This window comes from Dendropsophus ebraccatus, unplaced genomic scaffold (assembly GCF_027789765.1).
Source record: "Dendropsophus ebraccatus isolate aDenEbr1 unplaced genomic scaffold, aDenEbr1.pat pat_scaffold_1929_ctg1, whole genome shotgun sequence".
Taxonomy (NCBI): Eukaryota; Metazoa; Chordata; class Amphibia; order Anura; family Hylidae; genus Dendropsophus; species Dendropsophus ebraccatus.
In genome coordinates, this window is record NW_027209364.1 from 6,603 (window position 1) to 13,204 (window position 6,602).

Genomic DNA, 6,602 nt, shown 5'->3' on the forward strand with positions numbered 1-6,602 from the left:
TTAGAGGACAGTGGTATAGTACATTAGAGGGGACAGTGGTACAGTACATTAGAGGACAGTGGTACAGTACATTAGAGGACAGTGGTACAGTACATTAGAGGACAGTGGTACAGTACATTAGAGGGGACAGTGGTACAGTACATTAGAGAGGACAGTGGTACAGTACATTAGAGAGGACAGTGGTGCAGTACATTAGGGGACAGTGGTACAGTACATTCGAGGACAGGGGTACAGTACATTAGAGGAGACAGTGGTACAGTACATTAGAGGTGACAGTGGTACAGTAAATTAGAGAGGACAGTGGTACAGTACATTAGGGGACAGTGGTACAGTACATTAGAGGAGACAGTGGTACAGTACATTAGAGAGAACAGTGGTACAGTACATTAGAGGACAGTGGTACAGTACATTAGAGGGGGCAGTGGTACAGTACATTAGAGAGGACAGTGGTACAGTACATTAGATGGGGCAGTGATACAGCACATTAGAGAGGACAGTAATATAGTGCATTAGAGGACAGTGGCGCAGTACATTAGAGGTGACAGTGGCACAGTACATTAGAGGGCAGTGGTACAGTACATTAGAGAGGACAGTGGTACAGTACATAAGAGAGGACAGTGATACAGTACATTAGAGGGCAGTGGTACAGTACATTAGAGAAAACAGTGGTACAGTACATTAGAGGACAGTGGTACAGTACATTAGAGAGGACAGTGGTACAGTACATTAGAGGGGACAGTGGTACAGTACGTTAGAGAGGACAGTGGTACAGTACATTAGAGAGGACAGTGGTACAGTACATTAGAGGGGACAGTGGTACAGTACATTAGAGGACAGTGGTACAGAACATTAGATGGGAAAGTGGTACAGTAAATTAGAGAGGACAGTGGTACAGTACATTATAGAGGACAGTGGTACAGTACATTAGAGGTGACAGTGGTACAGTACATTAGGGAGGACAGTGGCACAGTACTTTAGAGGACAGTGGTACAGTACATTAGAGGGGACAGTGGTACAGTACATTAGAGGGGACAGTGGTACAGTACATTAGAGGACAGTGGTACAGTACATTAGAGGGGACAGTGGTACAGTACATTAGAGGAGAAAGTGGTACAGTACATTAGAGAGGACAGTGGTACAGTACATTAGAGAGGACAGTGGTACAGTACATTAGAGAGGACAGTGGTACAGTACATTAGAGGACATTGGTACAGTACATTAGAGAGGACAGTGGTATAGTACATTAGAGAGGACATTGGTACAGTACATTAGAGGGGGCAGTGGTACAGTACATTAGAGAGGACAGTGGTACAGTACATTAGAGGGGACAGTGGTACAGTACATTAGAGAGGACAGTGGTACAGTACATTAGAGGACAGTGGTACAGTACATTAGAGGACAGTGGTACAGTACATAAGAGAGGACAGTGGTACAGTACATTAGAGGGGACAGTGGTACAGTACATTAGAGAGGACAGTGGTACAGTACATTATAGACAGTGGTACAGTACATTAGAGAGCACAGTGGTACAGTACATTAGAGGACAGTGGTACAGTACATTAGAGGACAGTGGTACAGTACATTAGAGGGGGCAGTGGTACAGTACATTAGGGGGGAAAGTGGTACAGTACATTAAAGGGGGCAGTGGTACAGTACATTAGAGAGGACAGTGGTACAGTACATAAGAGAGGACAGTGGTACAGTACAATGGGTATTGTAGTTTTGCCACTGGTAGGGAAACAATAATTTAGGGGGGCAGTTTATTTAGTATAGTGTTCTCCAACATGTGACCCTCTAGTCGCTGCAAGACTAGAACTCCCATCATGTCCTGCTGTCATAATGGAGGTTGTAGTTTAGGAACAGCTGAGGAGCCACTGGTTGGGAAACAATGATTTAGGGGGTCAGTGGTACAGTACATTAGGGTGTCAGTGGTACAGTACATTAGAGAGGACAATGATACAGTACATTAGAGGACAGTGGTACTGTACATTAGAGGGGGCAATGGTACAGTACATTAGAGGAGACAATGGTACAGTACATTAGAGGGGACAGTGGTACAGTACATAAGAGAGGACAGTGGTACAGTACATTAGAGCAGACAGTGGTACAGTACATTAGAGGACAGTGGTACAGTACATTAGAGGGGACAGTGGTACAGTACATTAGAGAGGACAGTGGTACAGTACATTAGGGGACAGTGGTACAGTACATTAGAGGACAGTGGTACAGTACATTAGAGAGGACAGTGATACAGTACATTAGAGGACAGTGGTACTGTACATTAGAGGGGGCAATGGTACAGTACATTAGAGAGGACAGTGGTACAGTACATTAGAGGAGACAGTGGTACAGTACATTAGAGGGGACAGTGGTACAGTACATTAGAGAGGACAGTGGTACAGTACATTAGAGGAGACAGTGGTACAGTACATTAGAGGGGACAGTGGTACAGTACATTAGAGAGGATAGTGGTACAATACATTAGAGGGGGCAGCGGTACAGTACATTAGGGGACAGTGGTACAGTACATTAGATGACAGTGGTACAGTACATTAGAGGAGACAGTGGTACAGTACATTAGAGGAGAGAGTGGTACAGTACATTAGAGAGGACAGTGGTACAGCACATTAGAGGACAGTGGTACAGTACATTAGAGAGGACAGTGGTACAGTACATTAGAGGGGACAGTGGTACAGTACATTAGAGAGGACAGTGGTACAGTACAATGGGTATTGTAGTTTTGCCACTGGTAGGGAAACAATAATTTAGGGGGGCAGTTTATTTAGTATAGAGTTCTCCAACATGTGACCCTCTAGTCGCTGCAAGACTAGAACTCCCATCATGTCCTGCTGTCATAATGGAGGTTGTAGTTTAGGAACAGCTGAGGAGCCACTGGTTGGGAAACAATGATTTAGGGGGTCAGTGGTACAGTACATTAGAGAGGACAATGGTACTGTACATTAGAGGGGGCAATGGTACAGTACATTAGAGAGGACAGTGGTACAGTACATTAGAGGAGACAGTGGTACAGTACATTAGAGGGGACAGTGGTACAGTACATTAGATGACAGTGGTACAGTACATTAGAGGAGACAGTGGTACAGTACATTAGAGAGGACAGTGATACAGCACATTAGAGAGGACAGTGGTACGGTATATTAGAGGGGACAGTGGTATAGTACATTAGAGGGGACAGTGGTACAGTACATTAGAGAGGACAGTGGTACAGTACATTAGAGAGGACAGTGGTACAGTACATTAGAGAGGACAGTGGTACAGAACATTGGAGAGGAAAAAGTTACAGTACATTAGAGGACAGTGGTACAGTACATTAGAGGACAGTGGTACAGCACATTAGAGGGGACAGTGGTACAGTACATTAGAGAGGACAGTGTTACAGTACATTAGAGGACAGTGGTACAGTATATTAGAGAGGACAGTGTTACAGTACATTAGAGGACAGTGTTACAGTACATTAGAAGACAGTGGTACAGTACATTAGAGAGGACAGTGGTACAGTACATTAGAGGGGACAGTGGTACAGGACATTAGAGGGGACAGTGGTACAGGACATTAGAGGGGACAGTGGTACAGTACATTACAGAGGACAGTGGTACAGTACATTAGAGGGGACAGTGGTACAGTACATTAGAGGACAGTGGTATAGTACATTAGAGGGGACAGTGGTACAGTACATTAGAGAGGACAGTGGTACAGTACATTAGAGAGGACAGTGGTACAGTACATTAGAGAGGACAGTAGTACAGTACATTAGAGGGGGCAGTGGTACAGTACATTAGAGGGGGCAGTGGTACAGTACAGTAGAGAGGACAGTGGTACAGAACATTAGAGAGGACAAAGTTACAGTACATTAGAGGAGAGTGGTACAGTACAGTAGAGGACAGTGGTACAGTACATTAGAGGACAGTGGTACAGTACATTAGAGGACAGTGGTACAGTATATTAGAGAGGACAGTGTTACAGTACATTAGAGGACAGTGTTACAGTACATTAGAAGACAGTGGTACAGTACATTAGAGAGGACAGTGGTACAATACATTAGAGGGGACAGTGGTACAGGACATTAGAGAGGACAGTGGTACAGTACATTAGAGAGGACAGTGGTACAGTACATTAGAGGGGGCAGTGGTACAGTACATTAGAGGGGCAGTGGTACAGTACAGTAGAGAGGACAGTGGTACAGAACATTAGAGAGGACAAAGTTACAGTACATTAGAGGACAGTGGTACAGTACATTAGAGGACAGTGGTACAGCACATTAGAGAGGACAGTGTTATAGTACATTAGAGAGGACAGTGTTACAGTACATTAGAGGACAGTGGTACAGTACATTAGAGAGGACAGTGGTACAGTACATTAGAGGGGACAGTGGTACAGTACATTAGAGGGGACAGTGGTACAGTACATTACAGAGGACAGTGGTACAGTACATTAGAGGGGAGAGTGGTACAGTACATTAGAGGGGACAGTGGTACAGTATATTAGAGGGGACAGTGGTACAGTACATTAGAGGACAGTGGTATAGTACATTAGAGGGGACAGTGCTACAGTACATTAGAGAGGACAGTGGTACAGTACATTAGAGGGGGCAGTGGTACAGTACATTAGAGGGGACAGTGGTACAGTACAGTAGAGATAACAGTGGTATAGTACATTAGAGGACAGTGGTACGGAACATTAGAGGGGACAGTGGTACAGTACATTACAGAGGACAGTGGTACAGTACATTAGAGGGGATAGTGGTACAGTACATTAGAGGGGACAGTGGTACAGTATATTAGAGGGGACAGTGGTATAGTACATTAGAGGACAGTGGTATAGTACATTAGAGAGGACAGTGGTACAGTACATTAGAGAGGACAGTGGTACAGTACATTAGAGGGGACAGTGGTACAGTACATTAGAGAGGACAGTTGTACAGTACATTAGAGGGGGCAGTGATACAGCACATTAGAGAGGACAGTATTATAGTACATTAGAGGACAGTGGCGCAGTACATTAGAGGGCAGTGGTACAGTACATTAGAGAGGACAGTGGTACTGTACATTAGAGAGGACAGTGGTACAGTACATTAGAGGACAGTGTTACAGTACATTAGAAGACAGTGGTACAGTACATTAGAGAGGACAGTGGTACAGTACATTAGAGGGGACAGTGGTACAGTACATTAGAGAGGACAGTGGTACAGTACATTAGAGAGGACAGTGGTACAGTACATTAGAGGGGGCAGTGGTACAGTACATTAGAGGGGGCAGTGGTACAGTACAGTAGAGAGGACAGTGGTACAGAACATTAGAGAGGACAAAGTTACAGTACATTAGAGGACAGTGGTACAGTACATTAGAGGACAGTGGTACAGCACATTAGAGAGGACAGTGTTATAGTACATTAGAGAGGACAGTGTTACAGTACATTAGAGGACAGTGGTACAGTACATTAGAGAGGACAGTGGTACAGTACATTAGAGGGGACAGTGGTACAGGACATTAGAGGGGACAGTGGTACAGTACATTACAGAGGACAGTGGTACAGTACATTAGAGGGGATAGTGGTACAGTACATTAGAGGGGACAGTGGTACAGTATATTAGAGGGGACAGTGGTACAGTACATTAGAGGACAGTGGTATAGTACATTAGAGGGGACAGTGGTACAGTACATTAGAGAGGACAGTGGTACAGTACATTAGAGGGGGCAGTGGTACAGTACATTAGAGGGGGCAGTGGTACAGTACAGTAGAGATAACAGTGGTATAGTACATTAGAGGACAGTGGTACGGAACATTAGAGGGGACAGTGGTACAGTACATTACAGAGGACAGTGGTACAGTACATTAGAGGGGATAGTGGTACAGTACATTAGAGGGGACAGTGGTACAGTACATTAGAGGGGACAGTGGTACAGTACATTAGAGGACAGTGGTATAGTACATTAGAGAGGACAGTGGTACAGTACATTAGAGAGGACAGTGGTACAGTACATTAGAGGGGGCAGTGGTACAGTACATTAGAGAGGACAGTTGTACAGTACATTAGAGGGGGCAGTGATACAGCACATTAGAGAGGACAGTATTATAGTACATTAGAGGACAGTGGCGCAGTACATTAGAGGGCAGTGGTACAGTACATTAGAGAGGACAGTGGTACTGTACATTAGAGAGGACAGTGGTACAGTACATAAGAGAGGACAGTGGTACAGTACATTAGAGGGCAGTGGTACAGTACATTACAGGACAGTGGTACAGTACATTAGAGAGGACAGTGGTACAGTACATTAGAGAGGACAGTGGTACAGTACATTAGAGGACAGTGGTACAGTACATTAGAGGACAGTGGTACAGTACATTAGAGGGGAAAGTGGTACAGTACATTAGAGAGGACAGTGGTACAGTACATTATAGAGGGCAGCGGTACAGTACATTATAGAGGACACTGGTACAGTACATTAGAGGTGACACTGGTACAGTACATTAGGGAGGACAGTGGCACAGTACATTAGAGAGGACAGTGGTACAGTACATTAGAGAGGACAGTGGTACAGTACATTAGAGAACAGTGGTACAGTACATTAGAGAGGACAGTG